This window comes from Pongo abelii, chromosome 5 (genome assembly GCF_028885655.2).
Source record: "Pongo abelii isolate AG06213 chromosome 5, NHGRI_mPonAbe1-v2.0_pri, whole genome shotgun sequence".
NCBI classification, from domain to species: Eukaryota; Metazoa; Chordata; class Mammalia; order Primates; family Hominidae; genus Pongo; species Pongo abelii.
Window position 1 is genome coordinate 49,907,977 of NC_071990.2, and position 16,499 is coordinate 49,924,475.

Genomic DNA, 16,499 nt, shown 5'->3' on the forward strand with positions numbered 1-16,499 from the left:
GAAAGAATTTAAGAATTAATTACAGGTCTGTTATGATTTGCTTAGGGTTTGTTTGGCCCCACCAACCTCATGTTGAAATTTGATCCCCAACATTGGAGGCGGGGCCTGGAGGAGTTGTTTAGATCATGGCATGGACCCTCATGAATGGCGTGGTGCCGTAGATGCTGGTGACATGCTTCTTGTACAGCCTGCAGAAACATGAGCCAAATTGCTTTATTAATACATTACCCAGCCTTAGATATTCCTTATAGCAACACTAAACATACTAAGAAAATTGGTATTCAGGAGTGAGGCATTGCTCTAAAGATGCCTGAAAATGTGGGAGTAGCTTTTGAACTGGGTAATAGGCAGAGGTTGGAAGAGTTTGGAGGGCTCAGGAGAAGGCAGGAAGACAAGGGAAAGTGTAGAACTTCTTAGAGATTGGTTAAGTAGTTGTGGACCAAAATGCCTATAGAAAAAGACAGCAAAGGTCATACTGAGGAAGCCTTAGATGGAAATAATGAACTTATAAGTTACTGAAGCAAAAGTCACACTTGTTACGCCATAGCAAAGAACTTGTCCGCGTTGTGTCCATGTTCTAGGGCTTTATGGAAGGCTTCATTTAAGAGATGGCCTAGGGTATCTGGGAAAAGAAATTTCTAGCCAGCAAAGTGCTCAGGCTGCTGCATGGTTACTTCTAACTGCTTACAGTAGAGACCAGAGGAAAACTGGAAAATGTGCAGCCTTGCCTTGTGTTAGAGAAGGAAAGAAGAGTGTTTTTAGGAGAGGAATCTAAGAATATGGCCAAGCAGCAGCAATAGTTTGCTAAAGAGATGAGCATGACTAAAAAGGGCCAGGTGCTAATAAGACTATGGAAAAAATGTCTCAAAGCTATTTCAGAAATCTTTGATGCCACCCCTCCCATCACAGATTAAGAAGTTTAGAATGAAAGAATGGCTTTTTGACGGGGCAGGTGATACTGCTCCCCACACCCCAGTGGTACCACCTCAAAGGGCCTCAGGCTGCTGCTCTGGAAGGTGTACCCAGTAAGCCTTGGGGACTTCCATGTGGTGTTAAGTCTGCAAGCATACAGAATGCAAGAGTAGTGGAGACTTGGCAGCTTCCACTTACATTTGAGAGGATGTATTAGAAAGCCTGGGTGCCCAGACAGAAGCCTGCCATAGGGGCTGAGAGCCTCTACTAGAGAAGTGCCTAGTGGAGCAGATGGAGCAGGGGCACCACTCTCTGACCTCAGAATGGTAGAGCAACCAACAGCTTACAATCTCAGCCTGGAAGAGCTGCAGGTATTGGATTCCAACCCACGAGAGCAGCTACGTGGGCTGCACCCAGCAAAGCCATGGAGATGGGGATGCCTGAGGCTCTGGAACCTACCCCTTGAACCAGTGTTCTTAGGATGCGGGACATGGAATCAAAGCAGATTATTTTGGAGCTTTAATATTTAATATCTGTCCTGATAGGTTTGGGACTCACATGGGGCCTATTACCCCTTTCTTTTGGCCTATTCCTCCCTTTTGGAATGGGAATGTCTGCACCACCATTGTATCTTGGAAGTAAATAACTTGTTTTTTTGTTTTCCAGGTTCACAGTTGTAAGGAACTTGCCTTGAGTCTCAAATGAGACTTTAGACTTTTGAGTTGATGCTGGAACAGTTAAGACTTTGGGGGATGGAATAATTGTATTTTGCAATGTGAGAAAGACATGAGATTTGTTTTTCATGCCACCAAATCTTATGTTGAAATTTGATGCCCAATATTGGAGGTGGGGCCAGATGGGAGAAATTTGGGGACAGATCCCCCATGAATGGCTTGGTGACATTCTCCCAGGAGTAAATAAATTCTCTTGGTTCCCATGAGAACTGCTTGTTAAAAAGCCTAGCACCTCCTCATCTCTCTCTTGTTTTCTCTCTCACCACATGATCTGCAAATGCCAGCTCCCCTTCACATTCCACCATGAGTAGAAGCAGCCTGAGTCTCCGGCCAGAAGCAGATGCTGGCACCATGCTTTTTGTGCAGCCTACAGAACCATGAGCCAAATAAATCTCTTTTCTTTATAAAATACCCAGCCTCAGGTATTCCTTTATGGCAACACTAAAGAGACCCAAGACAAGATCCAAATAAAATTAAACTGCCGGGCGCAGTGGCTCACACCTGTAATCTCAGCACTTTGGGAAGCCGAGGTGGGCAGATCACCTGAGGTCAAGAGTTCGAGACCAGCCTGGCCAACATGGAGGAACCCCGTCTCCACTAAAAATACCAAAATTAGCCGGGCACAGTGGCGGGCTCCTCTAATCGGGAGGCTGAGGCAGGAGACTCGCATGAACCCGGGAGGCAGAGATTTCAGTTAGCCCAGATAGTGACACTACACTCCAGCCTAGGTGACAGAGTGAGACTCCATCTAAAAAAATAAAAATAAAGAAATAAATAAACTTTGACTATACATGGTCCCAATATTTCAAATAACAGTCCTCCTCTGTAGTGCCCTCAGGCATCTAAGTTCTCCCATGCACAGCCCATGCCAACTATGATACATCTCTTCTCTAGTGACTGATAAATGCCAATGCCAGAAACTTAAACAACAACAAAAAATATATACTTTTGGGATAGAGGATATATTGTATTAAAATGTAGCATATGATAAAGATAACATTTCAAATGAAATACAGAAAAATATTTATTAATCAATAAATGGTCTTCATAAAACTCGCTAACTACATGATAGAGGGTGAGAGGATGTTTAATATTCCTACTTTATGCCTAAATACATTCCCAGTAAATAAAGTTAAATATAAAAATAGAAGCTAAAAAGAAAGAAATGAACAGTGGATGTCAGGGTAGCAAATGCCCTATTATGCATATAAGCAAAAGTAAAATCATGAAAGATTACATAATATTTTGAACTTTTTGAAATTAAGATCTTTAAAAATACAAAACCGGCCGGGCATGGCAGTTCATGCCTGTAATCCCGGCACTTTGGGAGGCTGAGGTGGGTGGACCACCTGAGGTCAGGAGATCGAGTCCAGCCTGGCCAACATGGTGAAACCCCGTCTCTACTAAAAATACAAAAATTAGCCGGGCATGATGGTGCATGCCTGTAATCCCAGCTACTCAGGAGGCTGGGGCAGGAGAATCGCTTGAACCTGGGAGGCAGAGGTTGTAGTGAGGTGAGATCATGCCACTGCACTCCAGCTTGGGCAACAGAGTGAGACTCTGTCTCAAAAAATAAAAAATAAAAATAAAACAAAATTAAGCCAAAGACACATCACAAACAGGAAAACATCTACAATATAAATAAAATAAATAAAACTTTTTTTAATAAAGAGCTCTAAAATATCATTAACAAATAGGTTAAATACAAATAGGAAAATGGGCAATTCTCAAAGGAAGACATCCATAAGTATTTGAAAGATGATCAACCTTAACTTCACCATTTAAATGCAAATTAAAACATGTTTTCACCTATCAAATTGACGAAGATGGGAAAAACTAAAAGAAAATTGCTGAACATACTGAAAAATGGGCACCGAGTACTTGTGCTGAAGGAAGGTGAATTGGTAGAACTGTTTTGAGAGGCAGACTTTACAGATATGTTGCAGAACCTTAGTGTAATGTCAGCCACTTAAAATTCTTACTTTATATGAGCCCTTTGATTTTCCCCAACTCCCAGTTGGGCATATGTTCAACAAACAGGCTTTGTTTAAATATGAGCCACCTGCACTGGAACCTAAAATTAAAGGATTTACTTTTGTTTATTTGGTTGGATAGAATTTCTTGGCATTCCCTGTTTACCAAAAATATGCAGTTGCACCTGTCAAAATTAGTGTTTGAATTATACGGGTTGGCTTAGTTTCTAAACATAAGTCTAAATCCTCTCATGTTTCATTCATTGTTAAGAAATATTTAGCTTTGAGAGAGAGAAAGGAAAGAAGGCAAGCGAAAGCAGACAGAAATTTTAATTTCTCAGTTGGGTTTTATTATGTCAAAAAGTGAGCTATTTTTGTTTTCTAATTCACAATTTTGGTTAAGAGTTGTTACTAAATATGTTTCTTCACAACTAAGCCACCATAGAACCAATTTTTCTTTTTTTTTTTTTTTTTTTTTTTTTTTTTTTTTTTTTTTTTTTGTTTCTGTAGGTTAAATTTTTATTCTTTTTTCTTGTTTAAATCTGTTTAATTTTTTTTTTTTTTTTTTTTTGAGACAGTCTCGCTGTGTCCCCCAGGCTGGAGTGCAGTGGCACGATCTCGGCTCACTGCAAGCTCCGCCTCCCGCATTCACGCCATTCTCCCGCCTCAGCCTCCTGAGTAGATGGGACTACAGGCACCAGCCAACACGCCCAGCTAATTTTTTGTGTTTTTAGTAGAGATGGGGTTTCACCGTGTTAGCCAGGAGGGTCTCGATCTCCTGACCTCGTGATCTGCCCATCTTGGCCTCCAAAAGTGTTGGGATTACAGGCATGAGCCACTGCGCCTGGCCTAGATTTTTTTTTTTTTTTTTTAATTTTTGTATTTTACTTTTTTTTTTTTTTTTTTTTCTGAAGTATTTATTGATCATTCTTGGGTGTTTCTCGGAGAGGGGGATATAGCAGGGTCATAGGATAATAGTGGAGAGAAGGTCAGGAGATAAACACATGAACAAAGGTCTCTGGTTTTCCTAGGCAGAGGACCCTGCGGCCTTCTGCAGTGTTTGTGCCCCTGAGTACTTGAGATTAGGGAGTGGTGATGACTCTTAAAGAGCATGCTGCCTTCAAGCATCTGTTTAACAAAGCACATCTTGCACCACCCTTAATCCATTTAACCCTGAGTTGACACAGCACATGTTTCAGAGAGCAGGGGGCTGGGGGAAAGGCCATAGATCAACAGCATCCCAAGGCAGAAGAATTTCTCCTAGTCAGAACAAAATGGAGTCTCCTATGCCCACCTCTTTCTACACAGACACAGCAACAATCTGATCTCTCCTTCCTTTCCCCACACTTCCTCCCCTTCTCTTCAACAAAACCGCCATCGTCCTCATGGCCCGCTCCCGATGGTCGCTGTCTCTTCGGAGCTGCTGGGTACACCTCCCAGACAGGGCAGCCGGGCAGAGGCGCTCCTCACCTCCCAGACAGGGCGGCTGGGCAGAGGCGCCCCTCGCTTCCCAGATGGGGCCGCCCGGGCAGAGGCGCTCCTCTCCTCCCAGACGGGGCGGCCGGGCAGAGGCGCTCCTCACTTCCCCGACGGGGCCGCCCGGGCAGAGGCGCTCCTCGCTTCCCAGACGGGGCCGCCCGGGCAGAGGCGCTCCTCAGTTCCTCCCAGACTGGGTGGCAGCCGGGCAGAGGCGCTCCTCACCTCCCAGACGGGGCGGCCGGGCAGAGGCGCTCCTCACTTCCCCGATGGGGCGGCCGAGCAGAGGCGCTCCTCACTTCCCAGAGGGGGCGGCCGGGCAGAGGCGCTCCTCACTTCCCAGATGGGGCGGCCGGGCAGAGACGCTCCTCACTTCCTCCCAGATGGGGTGGCGGCCAGTCAGAGGCGCTCCTCACTTCCCAGACTGGGCGGCCGGGCAGAGGCGCTCCTCACCTCCTAGACGGGGCGACCAGGCAGAGGCGCTCCTCACTTCCCAGACGGTGTGGCGGCTGGGCAGAGGTGCTCCTCCCTTCCCAGATGGGGCAGCCAGGCAGAGGCGCTCCTCACTTCCCAGACGGTGTGGCAGCCGGGCAGAGGTGCTCCTCCCTTCCCAGATGGGGCAGCCAGGCAGAGGCGCTCCTCACTTCCTCCCAGATGGGGTGGCAGCCAGGCAGAGGCGCTCCTCACTTCCCAGAGGGGGCGGCCGGGCAGAGGTGCTCCTCACTTCCTCCCAGATGGGGTGGCAGCCGGGCAGAGGCACTCCTCACCTCCCAGACGGGGCGGCCGGGCAGAGGTGCTCCTCATCTCCCAGACGGGGCGGCCGGGCAGAGGTGCTCCTCATCTCCCAGACGGGGCAGCCGGGCAGAGGTGCTCCTCACTTCCTCCCAGACGGGGTGACGGCCGGGCAGAGGCGCTCCTCACCTCCCAGACGGGGCGGCCGGGCAGAGGCGCTCCTCACCTCCCAGACGGAGTGGTCAGGCAGAGGCGCTCCTCACTTCCCATATGGGGTGGCGGCCGGGCAGAGGCGCTCCTCACTTCCCAGATGGGGCAGCCGGGCAGAGGTGCTCCTCACTTCCTCCCAGACGGGGTGGCAGCCGGGCAGAGGCGCTCCTCACCTCCCAGACGGGGTGGCCGGGCAGAGGCGCTCCTCCCTTCCCAGACGGAGTGGCCAGGCAGAGGCGCTCCTCACCTCCCAGAGTGGGCGGCCGGGCAGAGGTGCTCCTCACTTCCTCCCAGACGGGGTGGCGGCCAGGCAGAGGCGCTCCTCACCTCCCAGATGGGGCGGCCGGGCAGAGGCACTCCTCACCTCCCAGAGTGGGCGGCCGGGCAGAGGCGCTCCTCACCTCCCAGACGGGGCGGCCGGGCAGAGGCGCTCCTCACCTCCCAGACGGAGTGGTCAGGCAGAGGCGCTCCTCACTTCCCATATGGGGCAGCTGGGCAGAGGTGCTCCTCACTTCCTCCCAGACGGGGTGGCGGCCAGGCAGAGGCGCTCCTCACCTCCCAGACGGGGCGGCCGGGCAGAGGCACTCCTCACCTCCCAGACGGGGCGGCTGGGCAGAGGCGCTCCTCACCTCCCAGAAGGGGCGGCTGGGCAGAGGCGCTCCTCACTTCCCATATGGGGTGGCAGCCGGGCAGAGGCGCTCCTCACTTCCCAGACGGGGTGGCGGCCAGGCAGAGGCGCTCCTCACTTCCCAGATAGGGCAACAGGGCAGAGGCGCTCCTCACTTCCTCCCAGACGGGGCGGCCGGGCAGAGGTGCTCCTCATCTCCCAGACGGGGCAGCCGGGCAGAGGCGCTCCTCACTTGCTCCCAGACGGGGTGGCAGCCGGGCAGAGGCGCTCCTCACATCCCAGATGATGGGCGGCCGGGCAGAGACGCTCCTCACTTCCTAGACGGGGTGGCGGTGGGGCAGAGGCTGTAATCTTAGCACTTTAAGAGGCCAAGGCAGGAGGCTGGTAGGTGGAGGTTGCAGAGAGCCGAGATCACACCACTGCACTCCAGCCTGAGCACCATTGAGCATTGAGTTAGCGAGACTCCGTCTGCAATCCCAGCACCTCGGGAGGCCGAGGCAAGCAGATCACTCGAGGCCAGGAGCTGGAGACCAGCCCGGTCAACACGGCGAAACCCCGTCTCCACCAAAAATACAAAAACCATTCAGGCGTGGCGGCGCGCGACTGCAATCCCAGGCACTCGGCAGGCCGAGGCAGGAGAGTCACAGGAGCCCGAGGCAGGGAGGTTGCAGCGAGCCGAGATCCCGGCAGTACAGTCCAGCTTCGGCAACAGAGGGAGACCGAAAAAAGAAGGAGAGGGAGACCGAAAAGGGAGAGGGAGAGGGAGAGGGAGAGGGAGAGGGAGAGGGAGAGGGAGAGGGAGAGGGAGAGGGAGAGGGAGAGGGAGAGGGAGAGGGAGAGGGAGAGGGAGAGGGAGAGGGAGAGGGAGAGGGAGAGGGAGAGGGAGAGGGAGAGGGAGAGGGAGAGGGAGAGGGAGAGGGAGAGGGAGAGGGAGAGGGAGAGGGAGAGGGAGAGGGAGAGGGAGAGGGAGAGGGAGAGGGAGAGGGAGAGGGAGAGGGAGAGGGAGAGGGAGAGGGAGAGGGAGAGGGAGAGGGAGAGGGAGAGCAATTTTTCTTGACTTAGGTGTTTGCTGTCTTATTAAAGTAGCCTCTGTTCTTATCAGGGCTGTGAAGTTGCTTTAGCAACCATATCCAAAATTGGATATAATAGTTGTTAAAACTAGACAAAGAAGAAGATAAAAGAGGGACATTTTCTAAATTCATTAGAACTACAATAGAGCACATTTTTAAAATTAAGTTGTTCATTTTTTTTTATACTTTAAGTTCTAGGGTACATGTGCACAACGTGCAGGTTTGTTACATATGTATACATTTTTACACTAATAGAAATAAATATGCCTTAGCCAATTTTGCCCCATTTCTACCCCCTAGAGGTGTCCTTAAAATTACCGTAAGTTTTCAAATAGTACAACAGGGATATAAGACAGTAATAGCAATGAGAAAAATGGCTGACATTTATTGAGTGCTTGCTACATGCCAGGTGCTAGTCCAATCCCATTACATATATACATGTATTTATGCCAATGTTTAATCTTAATGACAACCCTATGGGAATTAAACCTCATAACATTTATTATTATCTCCATCCTGCAGGTGAAGAAACTGCGGCACAGGGAGGCTAAATAACTTGAGATCACACAGATAGTAAATGATAGAACAAGGAAGTGAAAAAATAATTGAACCTCTTAGGAGTTTTCTGATAAACTACAAGTAGAAGGGGCTAGTGAATCTAATGAGTAACCCCTATTACAGCAAAGTACAATCTGACGTATTTTTCTGAGTACAGTGATAATATGTATTGCGGATTTGTTCACCTGGGTTTTCAGAAGACAATTCCTTTAAATTAATCTTACATTGGGAATCTCCTTTTTTCCGCCTTTTTCCATTAATCTCAGAGTTAAAAGTTTGCCTTAGCCTAATATATATAAATATCTCAAATTTAATTACCTTCAACCATACTTTCCAGGAAAAGGAATGTTTTGCCTTTTTATTATTTTTTTCTTCAGGCAAAAATTAGTTCCAATTAGTTCTGATGTTTTATAAAGAACAAAGAGCTCAAGTTTCTGTTTTAAATGCACTTGGAAACAAGATGTAATCTAAATTTGGGGAGACTTTTACATGTCTCAGAGTTTATAAATAACCAGACCCCAAACTTTTTAAAGTTTCCCCTAGGATATTGCACTTACTGTCTAAAGGAGTTCCTGTTTTGCAAATAAAAGCCTTAGCTTAACTTTTAAAAAATCTATTTTACTCAGTTGATATTTAGAAAACTATATATAGGCTCCTTAGGGCCAAGAGTAGGTATACTTTGTTCTCAGTAACATCTTTTAAAAAAGAAGTTATCAATGTATACAGCAAGATCAAAAACTCTTATTTTGACATCTAGTAATTGACATCTAATACAATTTCTCCACTCGCTGTCAACTACTAGCGGCCCATTGTATTACAAAGCTCAGTGTCCTCTAGTGAAGAATGCCCTACCTTAGCATTTTATGAGACCTAAAGGTGGTAAACAGAATCCTCCCATGTGACCGCATTCAAATTGAAGCACTCTGCATATGCCCTTGAGACATTTGTGTTGCATATTATTTCAAGATGTAGATATTGAGTGCTGAGATGTCCAAGTAAATACTTACATGGTGGTTGAAATTGCAGTTTTTTGAAAGAAGTGAGTAAACTCTGAATGACTTTTCATTTAAAAGAATAGGCTGAAGTAATTAAAATTCTTGAAATTACTCTCATGTGCTTATGTATCCTCTGTAGAGATTACCCCCTTTCAGCCTTGGAAGTTTAGGGCAGCAAAATCATTTTCTTCAGAATATATAAAAAATAACTAAGGGGTCAATACCTTTATATTATTTTCTTATCGTACTACCATTTGCCTGGGTTCCTTTTCTTTTTATTCTCGTTCATGAGATACTGATTAATAGACAGGTTTTATGGCTAGAAAATACCTATCGCTAAATCAAGATTAGTATTCATTGGCTTTTACACCATAAGGCTAAATGTGATAAAAAGGAAGAGATGGAGTGGAAATGCCTGTGTTGTATGTGAGATGATTTTCACCTGATCAACATCATAAACTCCTCCCCCTCTACAGGTGTAGGCACTTTTTTTTTAACTCTCCCTCCTCTTTCCACTAAGGCCTAATTGGGGAGGTTGCCTTGAAGAATAAACTTACCATTTATATAAAAGGGCTACTGGACTGATACACGGCTGAAAACCCTCAGTTCTGGACTGAACTCCCAGCAGGTAAACATTTATTCATTAATATAATACATTTCAAGTCATAGTTTATAATTGCAGAAAGGGATGGGAAAAATAGAAAAGGGATGAAATCCAACCTTATACAGAACGAATACATTGCAATTAGGTTTCAAGGAAAGATATATTTTGTTTTGTTTCTTGGTGTGTTTTTGTTTGGGTTTTTTTAACCCTTAAATTTTGATATGAGGAAAATTTTTACTCTTAAATTTTGATGTGAGGAAAATAAGCATTACCAAGTATAAATTTGTTTGCATTGTGATATGGGCACAACTAGAACAACCTCTCTGAACAAAAATCCTAACATATGAAAAATAATTACTAGCATTGGATTGCAAGTGCTTAAAAAAATGTATTTCCTCATTAACAAATGCCCACCGTTATATTGTAAATATTGTATTACATTACAAAAAGAGAGGTCTTATGTTTTATTGCTTACAAGACTTAAAAGTCTCCCAGGAGAGTGTAATGCTTTCATTGTTATGATAAATATTAATCAATAAAATATTTTAGATGCTTGCTCTGTGCTTATAAACACTCAAATGCCCCCAAAGAAACTTCAGTTTCTAAAACTTACATGATCATAATTCTTTTTCTTGACAAATACTTTCAAACAGTGAGTCTATTGGTTATAATTTGCTTAAAGGAGTTACCAACCTTTAACTTCCAATTCCAGAACATACTGATTATGGACAGTAGTAATCAAATGGTAAAGATATGACATTCTGCTCTTGTAGCTTTCAGAGTTAATCATCATTATGACTCTCTAACATGTTACAAAAATGTGTAGAAAATATTTTCTGCATCAATGAGAATTTTTGCTCTATTTTGTGGCATTAAAAAAATTTCTGTTTAATGAAAGATCCTTATGAAATGAATCACTGTTTACTGAAAGGGTATTGTCAAATGTAGATTAATTGTAGTGTCCTCTCTGCATGAACCCATGGGGGAATGTCTCTGATTTTAGTTTGTCACCCTGAGTAATTTGTGAGTTGCAAGAGTATAGTCTAGAAGGGTAAGTTGAAGCCAATTAAGTAGAGGTTTTACTATTAAGAAGCTAGAGGCCAGGCAGGGTGGCTCACACCTGTAATCCCAGCACTTTGGGAGGGCAAGGCAGGTGGATCACATGAGGTCAGGAGTTCGAGATCAGCCTAGCCAACATGGTGAAACCCCCATCTCTACTAAAAATATAAAAAAACTAGCCAGGCGTTGGTGGTGTCTATTGCGGGAGCTGGCTAGCAGCCCGCAATGCAACGGGGCCCTCTCTTTGTTCCTAGGTGGAGCCGCAGGTCAAGAAATAATAGACTCACACAAGGTAGTGAAAGCAGCTCCCGCAGTGCCGCCAATGCACTGACTATACCAGCATCTATTATTAAGTTTAGTGAGGGCGGCGGTAGGTTAGTGAGGGATTTAGGGTCATTCGATTATAAGGTGAGATGGTCACATGGGGATGAAGTAATTCTTTAACATAATATCTGTATGCAGAAGTACAGTATACAGAGATAAGAATTTACAATATAGTGTGTGCATCAGTAATTTCTAACAGAGCCTTAAAACAGAAACACAGTCTTTCCATAACCTATGATTAGCAGGATATTAATAAGCAGTAACAGTTGCAGCAAAAGCTGGTTACAAACAATCCATAGAAACAGGATGTGAAGCTAGACAACTGGCTAGACTAGAAATCCTCAGAAGGAAATATGTCTTAACCCTAAAGAGGCCTAGAAGAGCTGTGGCAAGATGAGGGTGTTATAGCCCTAGCTTATCCATATGGACAGGTGCCCCTCATTCGTCCATTTATAGGCTATCCATAAGGGTCGCATTCCATTCCCAGTGCTATGAACATCTGCTCTTCTGGGATAGGAATCTTGTTGATGTGAAACCTCCCTGAATGCACGTCCATTCATAGGCTCTCTGCAGGGGGAAGCACATCACGTGCTATTGGCTCGTTCTGGCAGTCCAACCTGGCATTGTCTTTACACAATCCTGCATGCAATTTTGTATTTACAATAATCAGGAGCATTTCATCTTTTATTCCATAGCAATAGTTTCAGGGGATCTCCCTACATCTCCTCCTTTCCTCTGATTTAAATGAACCATAGCAATCATAGCTTGGCACTGATCACGATTGGATTGAAGAATATTTTTTCCAATTTTGCATATGAACAATAAACCAATAGCACAAATTATACACAGAACAAAATTAACAATAGTGCATCCTCCCAAGGATTTTACCCATTGAATGGGGTTGAGATTAGATAACCCCTCAGAGGTACCATCTAAAACTTCAGCACCGGGTAAAGCAGTTAAGTGTGCTTGAAAGGCCTCAAAAATCTGTTCTTTTAGCTTGCTTATGTCTAAACTTAAATGATCTTCACTTCCTTGTAGATGGCATTTTACTGATTCCCAATTGTGAACAGACTCATTACACTGAAACAGATTTATAGAAAATCAGAAGTATTCCAATCACATTGTATTTGTAATCTATGTTCTAAACTTATAATTCTATCTCCCATCCATATAACAGTTTGTCAGGTTATTAATTTGATTGGTCAATTTTTGATCAATACCTGACTGAGAATTCCACATCCAAGTAGAATCTTTTTCCCATTTATCCACAAAATGAACAGTTTGAATAGATTGAGGTAATGCAACTCCAGCAGCAGCAGCAGTCGCAGTAGCAGCAGTTGCAGTAACAGCAATCAAACCATTATTACTGCAATTAATGTAAAAATAAATAATTTACTCCTTTTAATAATTTTCTGTAGAATATTATTAATAACATGGATAGAAGGGGAAGATTCCCAAGGCCTATGTAAGGCTACGGGAAGCCAAATACCTTCTCTGGCTCTGACTATTAAAATACTATGATATTGATTAAAGGATGAGTCAATCCAAGTATACAAGTAACAACTAACACATGTAATTACATTGGTTTTTGAACTAATATGCATCTTTCCTACTAATAACATATATGGTGGTTTAACACAACTTTTAAGTGGTATAGTTTTATCTATACTCCATATAGATAGCATATTTATTTTGGGATGGTACTCTTTTTGTGAATGTGTGGTGGGGGGAATAGGTTGTATGAGAGGTGGTGAGGGGACATTAGCAAAGGGGGGGGATATAAGTCCTCATCATCTTTACTGTCCCATCTTTGAATTGACCTTTTGACGATTGCCATAGTGATATTTTTGGCCGTGTGAAAATAGTAGTGTAAATCAATCTGTTGTCTTAGTTTTCAAGGTGACAAGGTGGATTTACTTATAACACTTTCTCCAGCCCAAACTCTCATACCAGTCATAGCTATGGTTAATCTCCACAATTCTGAATGTTCAGGTCCTAAGTGGGGAACAATGAGCCTTGGCTTTGGAGGGACAACCCCTGCCCCTTTCCACCTAAAAGGAAAAAAGCTGTTAAATCTATGATATAATAGGGGAGGGTTGTCACTACTTTTTTGATAAGTAATATCATAGAGAAAGTGTTGACAATCTCTGTGACCTTGAGAGCAATCATTAGTGATATGACTTTTAGGAGCCCAATCAAGAACGGTGTAGTGAGAAGAATTAAATAACACACTCCTTCTGAACTGACGCAATCCTTCCATATTAATTTGTCAGCATTTGAAGACAAGTTGAGAGGACACGCAGGTCCTAAAGGCTTATATTGGGATGTGTGAATATAATCAGAGATTCCTGTTTTGATCTGTCTTAGAGGTTTTAATGAGAGCCCTGATACCAAGTGTCCTAAAGAGTGACCAGATGGTAGTGTGACTGCCCAAATTTGAATATCTAATGAGAGACATCCATTTGTGGGTCCCAGGCACAAAAGTGGATACCTAAAACCTAAAGTGATATTGAAAGGAGTTCCTTCTTCTGAAGGTTGGGCAGGACAACGATCATCTACAGAACCAGGCATCCAAATACTATCATTAACATAGACCTCAATAGGAGCGTCCATCCATGTCATGGCTCGAATAAGAGGAAGAAAAGGAATAAAGGCCCAATATGTATAGTTTTTAACAGTCTGTGGGGTGACAGAGGGTAGAAGGATCAGTGTAATCAGGAGGAGGCAGAGGTTGAGCCAGACCTGGATCACTGGAGGCAAGTTGTTCAGGATGGCTGACTGGATTGTCTGTTGTAAAGGAGTTAGCATGGTTATTTTTTTTCTTTTCTTTTTTTTTTTTTTTTTTTTTTTGATGGTTGGAGGTGTTAGTTGTTTTTTGCTGTGGCATTTTTTCAGCAAATTTCTCTGTCTCGTTGTTGCATGCATCTTCAGGACACAATTTCAGGTGTCTAGCAGGAACCAAAACAGGAGATTGGTATTCACTTGGGGAAACACAAGCATAGCCTCTACCCCACGTTAAAATAGAGCCTTTTGACCATATATTAGATTGAACATCTTTCCACCATACTTCCCTTCCTTGGTTTACCGTGGGACAGTTACCAGAGAAATGTTTTTTGGCAGCAGTAACAGAACTAGATTTAGGAATATTAAGAAAATTTAATGTGAGCAATGCCAAGTTTAATTGTATGTGAGGGGTAGACAACCCCTTATCCCCCTGTTTTTGTTTAAGTAATTGTAATTTTAAAGTTCTGTTACTTCTTTCTACAATAGCTTGGCCTTGTGGGTTATAAGGAATACCAGTAATATGTTTAATATGCCACTGATGAAAAATTTTTTTAACAGCTTTACTGCAATAGGCTGGATCATTGTCTGTTTTGAGCTCACTAAGAATTCCCATAACCGCAAAACATGAAAACATATGTTTTTTAACATGAGAAGTGGCTTCTCCAGTTTGACAGGTAGCCCAGATGAAATTGGAAAAGGTGTCAACTGTGACATGCACATAAGCTAATTTTCTAAAAGAAGGAACATGAGTAACATCCATTTGCCAAATAGCATTAGGAGAAAGGCCTCGGGGATTAACTCTGGGAGATTGTGTGGGTAAGACAAGAACCTGACATTGAGAACAGTGTTGTACAATTTGTTTAGTTTTTTTCCAGCTGAGAGAATATTTATGTTTAAGACCTGAGGCATTAGTGTGAGTGAGTTGATGAAATTGTTCTGCATCTATAATGGCTAGAGAAACTAGAGTATCAACTTTATGATTACCACTGGATAAAGTTCCAGGCAAATTAGTATGAGAACAAATGTGAGTGATGAAAAAAGGGTGGTTTCAGTTTCTAACAGTTTTTTGTAACAAAGAGAACAAGGAAAATAGATTAGTGTCAGTAATATTTTTGATGGTAGCTGTTTCTATTGCCTTAGTGGCATGGACTACATAAGCTGAGTCAGAGACAATATTAAGAGGCTGATTAAAATCCTGTAATGCAGAGATAACAGCAAACAACTCGGTTTTTTGAGCAGAAGTTTATGGAGTAGAAATGACTTTATCTTTTGGTCCTACATACCCTGCCTTTCCATTACTGGATCCATCAGTAAAAATGGTAATGACTGCCTTTTCATGGTGATGAATGAGTAAGTTTTGGTAGAATCCAGGAAGTATTTCCTAGAAATTAAAAGAATTTTGACTTAGGCAAATGATTATCAATAGTGCCAATGAAGTCAGCCAGATTAGTCTTCCAGCACAAAGATGTAGAAAAGGCATTTTAAACTTCATTTTTTGACAAAGAGACCACAATAATGTTTGGATCAAAGCCAGAAATTTTAGTGATACGTTGACATCCTAACCCAATCAAAGTGGCCATTTGATCAAGATATATTGAAAGAGTCTTAGAGGCTGAATTAGGAAGAAATACCCATTCAACTAGAGAATTATTTTGTACTATAAGTCCCGTAGGAGAGTGGATGGAGGGAAAAACTAAAAATTGTAAAGGGAAATTTGGGTCAATACGAGAGACTTGTGCCTCTCTCACTCATTGTTCTACAAAAGACAACTCTTGTTTTGCTGGTTCAGTTAGAGAATGAGGACTGTTTAGATCTGTATTTCCTGATAAAGTAGCAAATAGATGAGATAATGCATAAGTAGGGATGCCTAGGGTTGGTCTGAGATAATTGATGTCACCTAGTAATTTTTGAAAATCATTTAAGGTGTTTAAATTGTCAGTATGAAGTTGGACTTTTGGGGGCTTAATGGAGCGAGCTTCTAGCTGCATTCCTAAGTACAGAAAAGGAGTGGCTTGTTGAATTTTATCAGGAGCAATGTGGAGTCCTGCATTGGCAACAGCTAATTTTAAAGAGGTAAAACATTGAATTAATTCATCTTTAGTGGGGGCAGCAATTAGTATATCATCCATATAATGAAGAATGTAATTATTTTTAAAAGTCTGTTGGATAGGTTGTAACACAGTACCGACAAACAACTGACAAATAGTAGGACTTTTAATCATTCCTTGAGGTAAAACTTTCCATTGATATCTAGCTGCAGGAGCTGAATTGTTGATGGAAGGTATAGTGAAAGCAAATTTTTCACAGTCTGACTTGTCTAAAGGAATATGAAAAAAGCAGTCTTTAAGGTCAATGATAATTAAAGGCCATTCCTTAGCAATCATGGAGGGGGAGGGCATACCAGATTGTAATGCCCCCATAGGTTTAACAACTGCAT

The 16,499-nt window shown here is 43.4% G+C and overlaps 1 protein-coding gene across 1 annotated transcript in view; it reads left to right on the plus strand.

The window, feature by feature from the left end:
• The first annotated feature begins 9,797 nt into the window (after nucleotides 1-9,797).
• The window catches only part of GLYATL3 (glycine-N-acyltransferase like 3), a 29,741-nt gene continuing 23,039 nt past the window's right edge, over nucleotides 9,798-16,499 (plus strand). Inside the window, exon 1 of the mRNA XM_024248958.2 lies at nucleotides 9,798-9,916. The gene's annotated coding sequence lies outside the window, so the exon portion shown is untranslated. The remainder of the gene's footprint in view (nucleotides 9,917-16,499) is intronic.